This window comes from Aquila chrysaetos, chromosome 23 (genome assembly GCF_900496995.4).
Source record: "Aquila chrysaetos chrysaetos chromosome 23, bAquChr1.4, whole genome shotgun sequence".
In the NCBI taxonomy this organism is placed as follows: domain Eukaryota; kingdom Metazoa; phylum Chordata; class Aves; order Accipitriformes; family Accipitridae; genus Aquila; species Aquila chrysaetos.
Window position 1 is genome coordinate 7,637,116 of NC_044026.1, and position 19,708 is coordinate 7,656,823.

At 42.4% G+C, this 19,708-nt stretch overlaps 1 protein-coding gene across 2 annotated transcripts in view; it reads left to right on the top strand.

Annotated features, from left to right (window-relative positions):
* The window catches only part of AFF3 (AF4/FMR2 family member 3), a 328,498-nt gene that overhangs the window by 204,836 nt on the left and 103,954 nt on the right, over positions 1 to 19,708 (top strand). The window lies entirely within an intron of this gene.

A 19,708-nucleotide genomic window follows, 5' to 3' on the forward strand; every position in this document is an offset into this window, starting at 1 on the left:
CCAATTACAGCTATCTCTGGTCTCTCACGATTTTGTTGATGTTTTTGAATTAACAAAAGAAGTCAAGAAATAGATAGGAACAGGCACTTGTAATATATCAGTGTTCACCTTCACTCTAGTGCCACAATAGAAGCTTTTACCATTTTTAACTCTAGTGTACAAAGGACTGAATTGTTTTGCCAACATAAACCAGTCTATGAAACAGATGGGCTGCAAGTTAAAAAAAATAGCATCAGTCTCCCAAACTGAGCTAGATAAGTGAATTCCTTTAATAACTACCAGGCAGGAGCATTATGAATTTCTGCAAAACCGTTCACCTTTTTAATCCCATTTGAGGGAGGGAAGTTCTTGTAACAGTCAGTCATGTGAATTTTAGAGTGCATCTTGCCCATAATTTATGTTTTCTGATTCCTGTTATTTAAATTCAGAGCATTATATCATGTAAATCTCGCAAGGTGTCACCATTTGTTACATGGCCAAAAGTAGTCACAGAAGGAGGTACAATAACAGTGATTTATTGTGGGATGTTTTGATTTCTGCTGCAACCACGCATTAAAAATCTTCTGGAAATGAATCTAGAAAAAGATTTGACATGGTGTAAGAAATGGCTTGTCCTGCAGATTGTGTTGTGGAATGTAATTACAGTATGTGAGCATATTTAGCCAAACTTATTAAATGAATTAAGCATTAGCAGCCTTATGCCTTCTGATAGTATGATTACTGGGAATGGTTAACAGAATGATTCCAATAATTATAATTTTAAAAAATAATATCGCAATAAAGACCGAAAGAAGAAGGGTTTTAATGCCATCTGGAGGTATTTTAGAGAAATGAACATATTTATTTTTTGCTGATATTTAGCAATATGTAAAACATAAGCCATCCTCCAAAGCGTTTTTTCTAGTTAGACGGTATTTTATTGGTGAGGAATGTTCTTTACTTTCCTTTCTTCTCCTTCATCGGATTAAAATCCTGTAAGATCTCTGAACCCACAATAGGGGTATCTCTGAACCCATAATCTGGGTTCAGAGATATGCCCCAATATGTTTATGGGTTTGGTTTGAGACTACATACTGTGTCATATAGCGTGCTGTATTAGATGCAGCAGGCTTCAGAATCTGGTTAGGTGTGAAAAGTTCCTTGCCTAATAAGAGATCTTAGTACAACCTTCTGAAACTGTGCTGCCTACTAGATATAGTATATTTATAATGCTTATCTTTAAAGTGTTACTATATGCTAAGGCTACCCCACAGCAGATATTGGTTCCCAGAGCAATTTTCAGCAGTAGAAACGACTGGTTACTACTGATAAATGACTGTGTCCAAGAAGCAGAGGCCCCTATAGTTAGAGAAATTGTTTGTGTGAAAAAAGAGGCAGCAGAGAAAGGAGGAGATGAGAGGAAGGGAACCAGCAAGTGCTGTGCCAAAAGAGGAGGAAGAAAATGAGAGGGGTACAGCTAAGAAGGAGGAAAAGGAACTGCAAACACCAAATTTTCAGAAAGACATGCAAAACTGAGAGCAGTGGAAGAGAAAGCCAGAGGTCAAACACTGGAAATGAGAAAGAAAGGAGAGCGATATGAGCAAAAGCTATTAGTAAACTAAAATATGTTACTGAACAGAGGGCTGGATACCTGAGTGTTACAGTGAAGTAAATTAACTGATGTTGATGTGTAGGTGCACACTGACGTCCCAGTTCTCTTTCTGCTACCTTCTGCTGGCATTCCCTGGGTTTCTTCTCTTTTCCACCTTCTTCTAGGACAGACTTTTATCCCTGGTTCTCAGGCAATTGTGAATACAGACTTCCTCTGTTCTTTTGGTGGTGTGGCAGCTTGCCCCTGTGCACAAGATGCACAACCAGCAGGACCTACAGCACGCAGGTGACATGGATGCACGAGCGCACGTGCCTGGGTCCGTCTACAGTAATGGACGTACTCTTCCCCTGCATACATGGAGAAGACCGTGCCGTTGCACAGCTGGACGAGAGGCCCAGCAGTGCCCAGGTCTGCAGCTGGGAGCCGGCGGGGGTGCGCAAGGGGAGAGGTGTGCGAGGGGACATGAACGCTGCCAGCGGGGTGAAAAAGCCTGGACCCTCTTGCGAGGTGTCACTCCCCTGAGAATGTCGAAGGAGCCCGGCTGGCATCTCCTGGCAGGGGTGCGAAAAAGGAGCGACATCGTTGTAGGAGAGGTGGCACGTTCAGGCTTGACCAGGAGAAACTGTGGATTCATTTCACTGTGAATCAGTGTTTCCTTGTGAAAATGGAACAAACAGCAACAAAAAACCCCACAAAGCAAGTCATGTTAGCCTAGACAAAAATAACAGAAGAGACAGGGAGGAGCAAATTAATGTTTCTTTCTTGCAAATGTCTTTTTTATTTTCCTCAGGCATGTTACAAGCCGCACACTCAAGCCAAGCTTATATGACTCAATGGCAGTTAATTCATCCCTGGTACAGATTTACTACCTCTATCCAAACATTATTTATGCAGCTTCAAAGGACAGGTTGATTACCCTCCTGAATCAGGCAGTGAGGTGCTTGTGAACCAAGCATTTACATGAAGTCTCCCCTCAAGACATTCCTCCTGCATTGTCCACTGGGCTCCAGGTCCTCAAAAACAGATATAACCCTGTAAGCTGGAGCCCCGGGGCCAAAGGTGCTACCCGTAACCTCCGCGAGTATAGAAACCTAGAGTGCAGGACTTGTGGTGGTCTGTTCGGAGGGGTTTGGGTACGGTAAATGCATCATTCTGAATAGCATTATGCATAGGGTTTTTTTCCTGTATGCATTAACTCCCTAGATAGACTCGGTACGACATAGCTGTCCACTGATACTAATATTAAACATTAAGAAACTGGTATGCATTAGATGATCCACATTAATTGATGCAGCATCCTAATGAGGCAGATAAATAAGGGCAGTTATTACAACGCTAGAGATAACTGAGATGGATGTAGGAGAATGAGAATGATGCAAAAGTGGGGAGGAAGTCTGAGCAGAGCTGTATTCTTTTGCACAATATTCTTATGGCCTTCGCCGCCTCGGCATGCACGATAATCGCCTGAGCTGGCACTGAAGAATTGCAATAAAAGGTGCAAACAATACAAAGGTGTTAAGCTGTCTGGAGTCTTCCCCAGTTGATTCATGTTCCTTGTAATTGAATGCTTTTAAAGCCATGAGAATTCTGGATTTGAAGGGGGTTTTTGTTGTTGTACTCTTAATATATATAGCTCTCTATGGGTCATCTGGTTACAGCTTTGCTGAGCATTTCTAAACTTTTAGGGCTGTTCAGAAATACCCAGCAATGTTTTGTTCTTTTGGTTTTGTGATAAAAGGTTCAATTTTCAATGGTCAGAAAACTTTCACAGATTTTGTTAAAAACACCTAAATTTTATTAAAATCCTTTCTCCCCCTGGTTTTACCAGTTATAGTCTGAAGGGCTGCATTAAGGAGTGGGAGAGGGATGAAGAAAGAGTGCTCTTTTGTTCTTTAATATTTTCAGATACAGGATTTTAGTCTTTCTTTGGCAAAAACTGGATCCTTCCAGTAAACCTTGGAATGTTGCAAATAAAACTTAATTCTATAAAACTTCTGTGCAAGGAAAAGTGTTTCCAATCAGTGAACGTGTTTCAGAGAACCTTGCGGTGCCATAGAAACTCCTTCCCGAGCTGGGGGTCTGCGATCTTCCATCCTCCCGCGTGCAAAATATGCCAATAATTCAAAAATGGCACAAATACACAAAGCGCTCAGCAAGACTCCTGCTCTTGGGATGACTTTCGATGTACTGTCTGTTGTGAAGTTCTTCAGTACCTTTGTGTTTGTAAATGATTTCCAGTTCAGACTACCCAAGGTTAATCATGCCTGACTGTGATTCACTGCTATGCATTTACCTCGACATTTCTACTGCACTTACTTAATGATATCAGGGCTAGCAACTAGATACCTCCGTGCTGTCTCTTTATTATCCCTCCCACAATTGTTTTCATGCTGAGCTGCTCCAGATTTTTCCCTCCCTTTTTACAAGAAAATTAACCAAGATTGAGGGAGGCTTTTATAATTTATGGCAGTTATGCAAGTTTTGTCCTTTGCTAATACTCTCTGAGAATCACAGCGATCTCAGTGTGTGTGTTTGCTTGTTTGCTTTTGCCAGGCAGAAATAGATGTTGGCTCTGTTCCTTCCCTGCACTGGTCCCCAGCATCACTTGGAGAATAGTTTGCTCAGGGGGATCTTCATTAACACTACTAAATTCAGCAGCTTCCAAGCTGCCCATTTGCAGACATTAGTGCTACAGTCTCTTGCCCATCCAGCAGCTGCTCATTGTTCTCATCACCCTGATTCTCCTTGAGGAAGGAAATAGGCAACGGGTACTTGGAGCAACGTCATTGTTGTTCTTGCTTGATGTGACCTACGTCTGTACTGGCACAAGTGTCATCTGTTGGTTTCTTGCTTTTTCTTCCTCTGCTGTCTTGCCCCTTGTATCTTCAGAGTAACTCGCAGATAGTTATTCAACAGCAAAAAACTCCTGCTGGTTTCGCCTTCTGCAGATAGGAAGACTGAGGCAGAGGGGTTGGTTACAAGGTGCCTCCACAGAACAGAGAGTACCAGTCTCAAATACAGGAGCTTGAGCACCAGCGTGAGCGAGTGCTGCCAACACACCGTCCAGGTCTTACCCCCCAGGGAGCTTGGCCTCTCACATCTGGCTGACGTGTGGTCTTGACCTTAAGTGTCTCAGGCAACAGCTGCAACCTGATTAAGCACTGGAGTTTGAAGAGGAGCCTTAAACCCACCCTGCTTCACCGAAAGGCCTGGAGCAAGCTATTTAAAGTTAGCCTTGGCTTTCCCCCATCTAAAATAATAATTAGACCGCCATGAAGACTATCTCATTGATATTTGTACAAAGTGTTGAAAAATGTAATGTTTTATAAAAATGGCTAAGGATTACTCACCCAGAACACTAAAGGAAATGAGCAGTAGTTTAAGTTTTTAAAGACAGACTTGGGTAGTAAGTGGTAAGTGTCCTGAGGAGTGCCAGCTGCAGGGAGAAGGGGAGAGTGGGAGCTGCTGCCTCTCCCAGGCGCCGGCAGACCTGGTGAGCATGGGCAGCCCCTGTCCCATCACCAGTCCCCCATCCTCCCCCCAGAATTTCAATCTTGGGAGAGGGGTCGTCCAATTTAAATTAGAAGGATTTGGCTTTTGTCTTGTTGAACTGGAGGGAGGGATGGCAAATAGGGAAGGGGCAAAGCATGCAAGCTGCAGAGGAAAAAAAACCTCCAGCGGTACATCTTCGATATCCTTCTGTTTGTTTGCCAAAAGGACCATGATGGGTCAAGTCAATTGAACCAGAAAACAGCTAACAGATGGGTCTGGAGGGCAATGGAAAGGGTGAAATCCATGCAACTGTGGAAGTCAGTTCCAAGAAAAGGGCTGCCCAAACTTTTATGGGGTATAATCCACTTTTAGCTCTCAGATTAAGATACCAGGGCAACTTCCCAAACAGTCTTCCACAGCTCAAGTTGTGAGCATTTTAGACAGCAAGGACATCTGCAGCAGACACATTGACCCATGATTTGGTGACACCTCTTTTAGTAACACCACAAGCTCTGTTGAGGGCCATCATGAGCATATCAACATGCTCATGAGCCACAGACGACCCTCCTCTGCCAAGAAACACAACTTCCAAGGGATGGTAGATGTTATGAAATTACATCCATTATGTTAATTTTTGAGATGTATTGTTCCTGAAAACACCAGTGCTTCGATGGGTTTTAATATACATCTGTGATGTTTCTGAGAAGTATTGCACTCCATGCTTAAAAAAAAAAAAAAAAAAAAAAAAAAGGAAGAAAAAAAACCCTTACTATGATGAATGAAGGCAGTGTTTTTCAGAGCGGTGGAGGTCTTGAAAACTGTGGAAGTGAAAGTCTGGTGTTTATCCATGAACCAAGTTGCTGGCAGAAGAAGAAGGCTGGCTTCATTGCACTGTTCCACCTGTTTACTTGAGCCTCGCCTTGCAGAGCTAACCCCTAACACTACCAGACTGTCACTTTGCTCAGCCAGTCCAGCAAGAACAGCTAAAATCTTAAAACGCACTCCTCAGCTCTCAAATTCTCATGAAAAAGTTCATTTTTCTACTTTCTCCCCTGAAGAATTACCCTCAGTACATGTACAGAGCATTTCTCTGTGTATTAAATATATAGACCGTTAAAAAATACAATTCCACCGTAACTTCCCGCTCCAAGAAACAAAGTGATTTCACCTGTGGGATGATTCAGAGCCACTGCGGTATTGTCACAATGCTGATGTGAACCTTGCCTGCCAATTCCTAACCTTTTCTGAGCACAGATTTTTGGGATTTATGGTGTACAATGCTGCGGATAGTTCACAAAAAAATACTGTAAGTTGATACCAACAAATCTATTTTCTTCAAATGCTATACAGACATTTTCTTGGAAGCCATTTGCTCACATGGGTCTTGACTGAATCTGTCTTTGAGGTTTAGCAAAGTTAAGGAGGAAGAATGAATTGGTATTATTGGTGATTTTTTTGCCATGTAATAATTATAGACACAGAGCAGCCAAAGATGATACAAGTAAAAAATCTCTCAATAACATATAAAGCCATATAAAAAGATCTTAAAAACATGATGTCCGTGAAGGCAGATGAGATGGGGCTTATTTGTTTGGTTTAGAAAGAAAACACCTGGAAGCCCAATCTGACCTTAATTGCAGTTGTGGTTTTCCTGGGACAAAATTTAGCTTCTGTTGAGTTCGAGTCAGACAAAAAAAGCTTTATCTGAGATGTCAACAGGAACAGGGATAGATGAATGCTAAATAAAAGCACTACTGAGGTCTGGGGAAGTTTTGTGATTGACTTACATGGGGTGAGATAGGGCCTTCACGGTCCTATTTTTAAATGCTAGCCCTCTCTTTCACCAGATATAGCCAATGGCTTGAGATAACTGCCCTTATCGCTGCAGGGCTCAGCACAGAGTTTTATTTATAAAGTCCCCTTGATCCAAGCCCTCTTGTTTAGCACCTTCACCTTTACTATCTACCTGTACTCTGCACACCAGAGAGAAAAATGATTAGCCATGGGAAGCTACCCTCGTTTTGATGCCACCCTTGGCTCAAAGCTGAAGGGGAAAGTGGTTTAATGCAAAAGAAACCCTCACTTCAAAACAGCAGCTTTTGTCCCTTTGGAAAACTTAATATAATACTAGGCATTATTTCTAATTTTATACCAAGTCAAAAATGCTTCTGTAATGCTGGTGTTCATTTAACGTCACTTAGAATAAAGCTGACCAATTTAACTGGCTAAAATACTGTCATGCTTGAGGAAATGTTTTCCTGTATTGCACCAAAAGCATGTTATTTTTCTCTTAGGCACTGTTTTCCTTGGACTTTGTCATTTGTAAGGGACTAATTGGGAATTTTGAATGTATTATATATTAGCTCTGAAAACAGTGGTTAAAGAGGGGTTGCCAGGAAAATCAGGAGATGCAAATACCTGGGAAGAAGTCTATTTCATTGCAAATGCTGCCAGGAAGGCAGGCACCATGGACCCCGCGCCGTATTTTTTCTCTGAAGAAAATGATAAATGGAAGCTCAGCGTCTCGCACGTTGGAGTCGCGATGTGCGTGGTGGTGTTTTTGCTGGGCTAAAATTCCTGGTTGCCAGGGTAACATGTTTTGGAAATCCTCTACCCTGGGCAAAAGCCGCTGCAACTTGAAACCCGCCAGGGCTGATGCTCAGCAGGGGCACGACCACTGCTGGGTGCGGGGAGCTGCTGGCTTTGCCAAGGGATTCTAGGCAGGGAAACAAAATAAAATAGGTCCAAAAGAAGGGAAAGGCCATCGGGAGCGTTCGATACTTCCAGGCTCTCATAACCTGATTTTTTTTCCCACACCATCACCATGTCCCGTCAGCCAAAGGGCAGGGGGGTTACCTCGTCCCGGGGCTGAATCGCTGGGTGATGGAAAGATGAGAGCGGTGTGTGTGCCTGGAGGGTGAGAAGAGGAGGAGGGCAAGAACGGGGAGAAAGAGAGATACAGGGTTCTGGCCACCTGCCAAGAAAAATAACTAACATTTTGCAAAAGAGAAATCCTAAGACTGAGGTCATAGTATGGAAAAAGTCTGTTTCACAGACTCTTGAGCCTGAATACAGGCCAAGTTTTTTTATGTTGGGGTTTTTTTTTTTTTTTAAATGCAGGCATCCTATTAACATTTGAACACTAAAGCTCGTCCAGGAATGGAAAGATTTTGGAATTTGAAGTGCCTTAGTTTTCTACTTTGTTGGTACACAGATGTATTTTTTTAATTACAAGAAAGTGAGGTTTTGAATGAGAAGCTCCCTCATTTTGCTTTTAACTTATTTTACAACTATGAAGACCAGACTAAGGGAATCTAAAGAAATGCCTGTTTCTCCCACAGAGTGACCAACTCACAAAAAAAGGGACTTTTCAAGCTTGGTGGACAACTTTTTATTTGCTGTGCAAAATACAAAAAGATACTGAAACCTGAAATGATGATGAATGTTCCTGTGTGGAAAAGTCCTACTGTTCAGCCATGAATAGCTATGATTTTTTTAAACCTTTATAGTAGCAAGCTGACAGTTTCATGACAAATTACTTTTCATACCTAACTAAACAAATTATTGAAATTCTTCTGCCTTAATCTCTGGATTTGGATTAAATGTCAGTGTGGATATTTTTTAACTGGGGGAAAAAATAACCCTTTGGATTTGTTAGGATGTTATTACAAGCAAGTTTTCTGGTCTTTGATTTGCTAAGCTACAACTGGAGTCTGCCTTCCTCAGGGTAAGAATATTTCCACATTATCATTTCACCTGTGGTATTTTAAGAGGGAGAATATTATATCTTGGTGTGTATCTCGGCTTTGTGCATTCTGTTCTTTGTTTAGCATGCAGACAAGCTTCATCTCCCAAAAGAGATGTGGAATATATTTATTGGCAATTTAGAATTGATGATAGATTTGACAAGCAAGCACGGTGACACACCGAAGCTATCAAAGCTGAAGATGAATCAGGACAAAGGTGAAGATGAGGTATATTGTTCCTGAGATTCAAAAGGGTTATACTTACAGATCATTCCAAAATCAAGGTAACTGTACCAGTGACTTACAAAGATAAAAGCTAAGTTTTTTCCAAGAAAAAAAAAACACGGTTTGATTGGCCCACAGACCTTTTATGGCGAAATAGTGCAATTACAGCTGGCATTTCTGCATGCTGATTTTTATTACTTTTGTAAGATATTTTGTCAGGATTCATTTGAGCTGATTCCCCCTTTCATGGCATAAACTGTAAGCAATTGTAGGTAGAGAGAAGGAATCTCTTGACATATTTCTTCAGAGATACACTCCAGGAGGTGTGATAGATCAGGTATACTAAATTAAAACAGAACTGATCTGTTACCTGATAAGCATGTGGACTTACTATATATTCAATTGTATTAGAATTTAGTGCAATCGTGGGTGAAAATCCTGTACATTCACCATCAGCTTTCCTACTATCAAAGCAAAGCAGGCAAATCAGCACAAATAATCTCTTAAAAGTATTTAATAGCATGATACAGACAAAGGATGAGCAAATTACCCTTTTGTACCTTGTTTGATGACCAATCTTTGTGCCATTTATAATGGCTGGAGTTTAGGGAGTTGGAGGGGCCTTCTGTCCTGAAGTCCCCTAGGGAGATGAGGCAGGCAACCCTGCCTTGACGTAGTTTGGATGGAGGCCCAGTACAGCAAAGAGCAAGGAAAAAGTCTGGTTGGGAACCCCAGAACATCACGGAACCTAACCTCAAAAATAATTTGTCATCACTCTGGTCTGTACTGTTTTTAACTTTTGGACTTAAGAAAAAATTCATGTGGCTGCTCATGTAAAATCCACGTTTTCCCCATAACTTATACAATAAACGTAATATGAGACACAAACTTTAATACTTGCAATCATTGTAAGCAACAGCAGTTTCTGTAGACTTCTGCGGAAGGAAGGATGAAGCCTTTTGCCACAAACTGTTAAAAAACCCTGGGCTCTTCCTCTCTCACAGAGTAGGATTTTGATCTCGCAAATAATTATAGACAGGCGTGATGCCTTCCAGCAGGACTTCTTTCAGCATTATTGTTTGAAAGACCAAGAGTTCCTGTGGGTATCTAGACTCGTGTTTATGCTGTGCTGCCCATCTCCAGTTAAAAAACATTTCCCTGTGTGCTGCATGCTTTACTGTGAGCAGTCTCAGTAAAGCAGGATGACTCGTATGTGTTGAAAAAGTGACCTGCTACAGAGTGACTGCACATGGAAAGACCAAGGGAAAAAAAAAGAGGACCCTGTGTTTGTCAGGGCAGAGGTCTGCTTCTTTTCCCCATCCCTCACAGCTGCCACTAGCACACTGACCATCGCGTCCCGTGGCACAGAAATCCCAGAGCAGCTCCAGTGAGCGAGCGGTCCAGCACCAAGGCTGGGAGAGAGATGGTCACTTGGGACAGGCATCCTTCCCTCCTCTGAAGAACTTCACTTCTTCAGGCTTTCTATTCAAGAGGAAGAAGCCTCTCCCTGCGCCTTTCCCGTAGGTTTCATTGGTGTCTAAGAGTGGTTGGCTGATACCACTCTTCAGCAAGCATGCTAACATAAGGAGCCCTGCAGCATCTCCACCAGCCTCCTGCGATTGATGCTGAGTAGCCAGGAGTCAGGAATCAAATTTCCACCTCTGCAGCCTGGGAGACAGTGGAATAAAGAGAGAAAGGGGAAGATTAGAGGTATAGTAACAGAAGACTTGTCAGCCAGATGGGATTTTAGGAGTTTCATTATTACATGGAACACATAAGGCTAACCAAATACAGAGAGATATATAATACATAATGAGAGGTGGGCACAAAGCTGGATGGTGAAGGTTAGATTGGTAGAAGGACCTAAAATATCGATATTATTCCCAACTTGTGTATATTTTCTCAAGACCACAGTAGGTGGATGACTTAATAACCATGATCTTCAGGCATTATGGAAAGATGATAAAAAGCAACAGGCCTCCTTTTAAAATTATTTTGATTTATTTTTATCTAGCAGAAGTGGCCAAGTACAGCTTTAGCATGATCCCATTTGGCTCTATGACGTTGCAGAGCTATGAATTCACTGTGAGAAGAACAACTCTTTCTGTGCCTTGAAGAACATAAAAGCCTTGGTGTCTAGCTGGAAAGCAAATACCTCTTGCTCAAGCAGCTTATGTTTTCCTACTTGAGAAAAATTAAAATCTCATCTTATTTCTTTGCATGCACTTGTCATCCCCCCAGAGTTTTATCCAAATAAATCTCTGGTTCTTTTCAAAGAACATCTTCCGTATGAGTTGCATTAGCTTTAAAGACTCACCAAGAACAGAACGGTCCAGGCTGACACGCTTGCTTTCCAACAGAGAAGCAACTGCATGAATCTTACCCTGCAATTCTGCAGCTCAGTTAATTAAGTATTTGATGTCCTAAGATGCTGCTGCCTCCCAAAGCCAAGGAGAGGGAGCCGTCAGGCCCCGTTCCCATCTTTGGCCACCAGACCCAGTGACGTTCGGAGACTTTCCACCCATCACACCGTGTTACGCAACTCTTCCCCTCTCCCCAGCCCACAGAGCTGATGAAATTAAATAGCATGAAAAATTAACCCCATCGTTGTTGGAATGCAGCTGGGTAATATGTGGCCTCATTTGCTGCTACAGGAGAATACGCGTTTGCTGCTTTGGTAGTGGGGGTCTGTGGATGGGGCAGAGGGGAGCCAGGTAGCACAAACCCTGGGGAGCACCTCTGCAGCCCCACATCCCTGCCCGCTCTCCGGGTATCCTCAGGCACCTCAGACCCTATGCACAGGATGGTTTCTGATTTCTCTTTCCCTGTCTTGTTACCTGCTGTCCATCCCATGCCATCCACGCCTTCTGCTTTTCTTTCCTTCCTTTTTCTTTCTTGCTGCACCCTTTCTGCTGCTTTCCTACCGTCCCATCCCTGGTTTTGTCAGGTTCATCACCTGCAGCCTCATTTTTCCTTGCTTTTCACCTCTGCTGGCCATCCCCTTCTCCACTTTTGCCCCACAAAACATGTCACCGTGTCTCCTGAAAAAGAAGAAAGAACAAAAAAGAGATATATGTAACAAGGCATACACAAATATACCCACAGCGGCTCGGGTTCCTGTGTTGGTGCATATGCCTCGTCACCTGCTGCTTTCCTCTTTGTCCCTTGATTCCTCCATCATGTCACTTTTGCTTCATGGTCAATCACTGGGCTGAAGACTAACTTTTAATTCCTTTGTCAGGTGCCCAGGTATTGCCCCAATCTTCCTTTGGGGCACATAGTTTTCCATTACTTCTCTTTTAAGAATCACCAAAAAAACAGAGAGAGAGATGTTAATATGGAGAAAAGTTTTACTTAGCTACAAAATGCTTTCCTTTTATAACTTTCAGCATGATTGGCAGATAGGTTTATTTAATCAAATTGCCTTTTCTGTCAGTGTATTATTTAATGAGGGAGTTCTTTTTTTGATTGCATAGGAAATGTGGAAGCATCTGAGAATTTCTGATGTGCTATTTACTCATCCATTATGTTGGGAATCAGTTTAATTTCAATGTCAGCAGTGGAATTAATAATCATAACAGTTATCTGTCACAGAATGATCTATTTGGGGATTTTCTCAGCAAACCAGGATATATCCCCCACCCTTTCATGACAGAAGGAAGTTTTAAAAAATAAGTCAAATTTGAACGTGTTTTTGCTTTGATTATCCCTTCCAGGCTGATGGTAAAGGCACATGTTTTCATGCTTTAATTCAGCTTTGAGTCACTGATATGAAATCCTTTCCTAGCGTAAATTATCCCTACTTTTTTTCCCACTTATTTCACTCTGAGTTTCTCAAGCACTTCCATCAAGGATGGCTCCCCCATTAAAGTGCACTCTCCCTTCCTGAAAAAAAAAGAAAAAAAAGACAGTCCTAGCTTTCCAGAGATAATGCAAAATCCCCTTTTGGCAGCTGTGTTAATTTGGGCTGACTTTGTTATATTTTTGGTGTCGCACTTCACTGTCCCGCGAACAGGCTTCCCGTGTGAGAGCAGGGGAGTGCCTGAGCAGACAGACGGACGTACGGATGTGAGGGAGGTGGATGGGGCCCAAATCCGGTTCTGCTCCCTTTAGGTTTCCTTCAGTTCTCTAGTTATGTGCAGCCCCACATAAGTAAATAACTGATAAATGAATAAAACCTTTCAGCTGCTACATTTGATAAGTACCAAGACTTTTTATATGACTCCAAAGTAAGGGCAGTAACTGTTAAATGAATTGCTTTTTAAATAAAACACATAAGAGAAATTTTTAAATCCTTCATTGTTCCTTAAAATGTTTTAGTGCCTCATTAATTCTTGATTAGCCTGGTTGTTAAGAGGCCATTATTATGTGGTAATAAGGTGTAGGAAATTACCTCTAGGACTATAGTCATGTCACACAGATCTGCTACAGTTAGCACCTCATCAGGTGCTGAGACCAAGTGCCAGTGGCGTAAATTAGGGGTTCGCTGCCTGGTGGTGGTCCTGTGTGATGGGGTGTTTGCTGAGATGATGTGAGTCCTCTGGTGCAGAAAAGTGGAGAAGACCTGACAAAATACAACCTTCTCAGCAGCCTCCTGTCCTTCAAGGGCTCCCCGGTCTTGCCTTTGGCAGAGCATGGAAACTGCTATAAAACAGTGGAATAAATTTACTTTGCAATTACACTCATTTAAGTAATTTCAAATATGCCTGAAGCTCGCGCAGATGAAAGTCCACTCTTTGCTGTATGATTTGTTAGGCAGAAAGTGTCATAGGAGATTTGGTGCTGGTCCAGCAGAATATCCCCAAACTAACAACCTCCTCTGGTCATTAGTATTTCTTTTGAACACACAACCCCCCTCAAAGCCTGCTACAAACATTGGTAAAGCTAATCATTATTACCCTTTTACAAATAGGAAAATGAGCCTTAGGGGCTATTTTTATTGTGATTTGATGCAACATTAATCAGCATTCGGAAGAAGAGACATATTTGAATGTGCCAGGCTGCATATATTTATTTTTCAGTGTGTATAATGCTTTTTTTTTCCCCTAAATCTCTTTGAGGTTGATGCTCTAATGCTCACAGCATGCAGCTCCCATTCATTACCTATACAGGGAGCTAATGCGGTACAGCAGCATCACCGTCTTTGAAGAGCACCGAAGATGCTAATAATTAAAAACACAAAGTGCGCTCTCGCTCGTACTTTCCTCCTTATTCTTTCCCGGGTTTCGATCTTCGCACAGCAGATGAGGCACAGTCCTCGGAGGACGGAGAGCAGGTTGGTGCCAGCGTGGCTGCTGTCACTCTGCCAGCGTGCAGGGGTGACACCCCGCGGGGTGTGCTAACGCCTGCTCGCCCACCAATTCGTGCTGTTGGGTTTCGGAGGATGTTCACACCTCAGGAGCAGTGTCGGAGCAAAGCTGTGGGAGAACCCTGCTCCTGAGAGGCTGAACGCCCAAAACGGGGCTGCGGCCTGGGTTTCCATCCTAAATATCCGTGTTTGTTGTTAAATGGCTAGGCACTCGTTTCAGTGTGCTTTCACCCGGGTCTTCAACGTTTTCAAGCCCCCCGGTGCCGTTGCCGCTTGCTCTTCAAGCCTTGCCCCAGCCCCAAGCACCACCCTGGCGCTCCTCAGGGATGGACCCCAAGTTTCAAGCGGCTGGAGAAGGCCACTTGCCGCTCATCCCGGTTTAACCCTTCGTCAGCCTCAGAGACGGGGCTGCAGGGAAGAGTCTCCGTACTTGGTATTTCGGTTGCTTCAGAAGCCAAAGTAGCCCCAAGACCCATGCAGGGTGGCCGCTGCAAGCCATGGGCACCGCTCACCCTCAAACCACCAGACCCCAGAGCAGTCCAGAGGGCACGGGTGCCCTTCCAAGCCAATTTTCACCCAGTTTTCACGCTTGGCTTTGGCTGATTTGGGGTATGCTTGCCCGCCTGCCCGGTCTCAGAGCCGTACCAGTGCTGAGCTGGGGAGCAGACCCGGTCCCTGCTCCGAGCGCTGTGCCGGCAGCGGACCCCGTCCCTGGCTGACAGGCGGTCGGGGAGCATCACCCCAGCTGCAGCTGGCACCCCACGCACAGCCCCAGTGCTCCCAAGCAGGGGTGCAGAAGGCATCTGTCTGCTGCTGCTTCATACATCTGCTGAAATGTATTTTTTTAATATCTCGTGACAATAAATAGCAGCGGATTGTCATGACTTTTACAAGGATGGGGGAAAAACTCCACTCAAAATCAAGTCTTTAAAGGGCACCTCTGAGTGCCATTTCAGATCTCACGAGAACAAATGGAAGGAGCAATTACAGCCCAAACCAAAGGCTGTTAGGAGTTAATAACTACATGAGCGTAGCGGTAAAGAACGTCAAGAGTTAGCAGTCCCAGCGTGACAAAAGTTTATTTAATCCTACTCTAAACAAGCAATATAACAAATCCTTGTTAGGAATGAATGATCTCTCACATGTAGCTTAAAATAATCAAATTTTGATTTAAAATACCAAAATAGGTCAAATGTTACAGGTTCTTCTGGAAGAAATTCAAAGCATCCAGTCCAATTTTATTTTTTATTTGTAACATTTTACAGATGAATAAATGCATTCTTTACTTAAAACCCGCTTGCCCCATTTCAGGTGGGAATGCGTATTTGCCAGAGAATTACAGACTCTTAATGTTGACATATTCTGCTCCAGTAGCTCTGCTGTGCTCTGATACAGGAGATACTGTTTCAGCACCTCTTCACCTTCCCACCTTGTCTTTGGCCTTCTTTCACTTAAAATTTCCTCCTAGTGCAGGCTCCAAAGGTGAAGTAGTCTGAACAGCATAAGATGTTGGGTCATGGGTATGTCTGAGGCAATGCCGATGTGTTCCCAGATGGGACCTGGAGTTTCCTTCCCTGATTCTGGATGTGATTGAACAGTGTGACTTTGAAAAAAAACAGCGAATATTTTTGCCTCGGTTTCCTCTTCCCAACTGAATGAGCATAATCACAGGTTTGTTTACTTTTGACCTCACAGGGTGTTGGGAAATGTACCTGCGCAGAGATCTCTCACTAGAAAGTAGTGTGATAGAATACAGCCTGATAATAAATTGGTACTTGTCTTGATAGGATGGGTCCTATTTCATACTAGTTAATGATCCTGGTAATAAGGAGAGTAAGTCCTTGTGCTTTGGTGTTCAAGCTAGAAGGAAGAGTTGGAGAAAGTATCGATAAGAAAATTCTAGCAGACCTTTAATTCACTCCCGATTCTTCCCTGGCACTGCTTTAAATTGCACATAAACTTCAAGCACGAGACATTTATAAAAACATGTAGTGAGGGCTGTTTGCTGCATCTTTGGAACAGTAAAAACTTTTCTGCTGTTAGTGTGAGGATAGTAGTACACTGAAGAATACAGAATGATTTCTTTAGACTAATAAAGACTCTGCTGAAGATAGTCTAAAGGTTTATAGAACTTCTGGAAAGTTTTTTACATATTTCAAAGGTCTTTATTGTCAGTCTCCTACATTTTGCCTATTTTATTCAGCATTTTCATCAGCCACCTTTGCTGTCTTCAGTGCACTAAAAATGTTTAAGTGCCTGATAAACCATGTACATCTGAAGTATTTTCTCTTATCAGTAAAAAATCATTTGCCTTGAAGGTAATATAGTGGGCTAAATTAATTGCTGATGAAACCAGTTTTACTAGAGTGACACTGATGATGAAACTAACCCAACACATTTAGCTTGGGAGATCCACTTTTGACCATTAACATTGTTACTACTAAATTGAATTCTTTGGAAGTCAAGTGTCATCCCTCACATATATGACTTTTTAAAATATATATTGCAAAATATAGACACAATATTTGCTTACAAATTATTTGCAGTTGCACTAAATTAACACGTTATTATCTGTAGGGTTTATTCTTAAATATCAAACAGATAATTACCCACAGCTCTGTCAATATTAAGTCCTGCATATTTTATTTCCATACCCAAAAGTACTTCTGAAATAATGATTGTTTTGATTGGACTCAATCTGACATCAAATGATTACAAGTTAAATGATACTTAATGCCATTTTTTCAAAGGTGGAGGCCGTAGGTAGATCCTGTAGGACACTATGTAGAATTCAGCTCCTGGGAACTCAGGATCAGATAATCACAAGTTTCAAACACACAAACCAACCAACCAGTTGTATAATGGAGCAGATTTAAGCAAGTGCTCTTAATTCCTATCTGACTTTGTAAAAAAAAAAAAAAAAAGAAAGAAAAAAAAAACCACAAAAAACCAAATCCTTGAATTTCAGTCATGTAACAATCTGAGAATCCATTTCCTCCATACCTGGTTCATGCTAACACTTGCTTACAACACTGCTATGGTATAGAAGTTTGCTCCTATGGATGGCAGTCTGACAGCTGATGACAGAAAAAAATATTTCACAGAAAGCTTCAATTACAGCCAATGACTAGGAAAAAATAAAAGAAGCCAGTATGTTTTCAGGATGCACATGAAACTCAAACCAAGGCTAGTTTCAGTACTTTGCAAACTGAGTTAAATTGACTTCTGAACCAGCGTGGGTAATTGATATTTTGTTTGATACAATAAAAAATCATATGGGTCTACTGAAAAAAAAAAAAAGTTGTGTTCATTTTCTCAGCAAAGTGAAAAAAAAACATTCAGGGCTAATCATTTGATTTAGATTACCTCACTCCAGAAAGTGCTTGGGCAGCCTTGTTACAGCACTAGATACAAGCATGGTTCGAAATAATGTTTTTGAAAGAAGAAAATGAAAGCATAGCATTTCAGAAATGTTGACATTAATCATTTTACATAGAAATTAAACTTTTTTAGTTATTTAGGGAAAAGCATTTCTCAAATCTAGCAATTGCCAAGCATTTTGGCTAGTCCTCACACTGTTCTTGATGGCTGAACTATTTGTCAGAAAATTCCCCTCGGCTCTAAATCCCTCACACAAGACTAGTTAGAGCCTCGTCCACGCTCAAGCCTTTGTGAAAAATGATTGTCGACATTTTTCTCAAGATGACTCAACATTTCCAAAGATTTAGGATGGCAGAAAGCATTATCAGACATCATTTAGAGTTCCAGATGATTATTTTTTACAAGATGGTTGTGGTAGTTAGCAGCTGGGTGGTAGAATTTGGCAATCAGAATACAATTGTGTCTAATTCATTTTTATACACTACTCCTATTAGTTAAAAAAGGATATTTCTTTGGAAGTGACATTAAGGCCCTGACATACGATTTTTGAATATGACTTTTTCTCAGAAACTGCCAGCATGGTACTGCCAGCATGCCAAGCTGGTGTCTGGAACAAAATTTAAGAGCAGTGATAAAATGAAAGGGGAAAATAGAAGCCCTTCTTGCAAACAGGGGTTTGCAATAGATATTCTGACACAATATGAATGATGAGGGATGGAAAATTCATAATGGTGTGTAGAAGTGCAACACACACTCTGTGTGTAGAAGACTGACCTATAACTCATAAGATAGCGTGTGTCGAGTGAGTTACGAGAGTTGTTCCCTGGTGTGTATTTAAAAAGAGACATTAGAAAGGAGATATAGTGTGGTTTACTGTTTGAAAGCTAACTTAATAATTTTGTCCAAAAAGTGTTAGGAAAAAATAGATGCGGTTTTTTTTTTTTTTTTAGATATATATATATTGCAGTCCAGGTGGTGTATTTCTGCACAGCATGTGCAGGATCTGAGTGCTGGGAGTAAAGCCCTTCCCCTCCCTGAAGGATCAGCTGATTATTTCTGCTGTTGTAATGTCCAAAGGAGATTATTTCTAAGGAAAAGGAATTTCCCATTTTGACTCCTAGAAGGGGTTATCTCAAAGCGAAACAAGCAGGCCAGAAGTGCTTGGTGCCATCGCACCCCAGGGCAGCTGAGGGTCTGTGCCAGGAAGCCCACAGACAACCCGAGCACACACCTCAACCGGCGCCGCAAAATGCAATTTGAATTAATGGGATCCCATGTAGGCAACCATCCCTTCAGTGCAGCTCCATGTGAAGCAAAGGAATTACCTGACCACTGCAGATTGCACACGTTTTTCTCCCCCCAGCAGCGAAGTTTGCGGCCACGTGCTGTCCCCAGGTGCCAGCGCCTGCCTCCAGCTCCCCTGTCCCTGCAGCCCCTTCCCTCCCTCAGCCCATCTGCAGGAACACCTGACAACTCCTCCTGCATTTTGGTGGGACTGCTATCAGTTCCGAGACGTCTGCCCCATCGGGATTGTCTTCTCCCCTTCCAGCATCTTGTGATCACAACAAAAGCAGAGAGGAGAGAAGAGAATACTATCACTAATGCACCATCTCCTAATAAGTTTGTTAGCGTGCAGAGCTTAGTAAAAACGTTGGAAACACCCTGGCCATGGAGGTAGCCCCTTCAGGAGCAGCGCTACCCCTTCCTCTGAGCCGAGGACACCGGGTGCAGGTCTGCATAATGAGCAGCCATCCATTCGCCCCATGGGGCAGAATGCTGCCTGGCATTTTGACCGAGAGCTTTAGTTTCCTTTTGTAGTCAGCCTCGTAAGGAAAAAAATGTGGGTTTTCCCTATGCCTAGCTTGGCTGCAAATGAAAGGCACTGAGAAACCTGCTCATGGGAGAGGTTTAAGCCCATTCCTGCAGAAATTTGAGGGCTGGAAATTTTGACAAAAGTCACAGCAG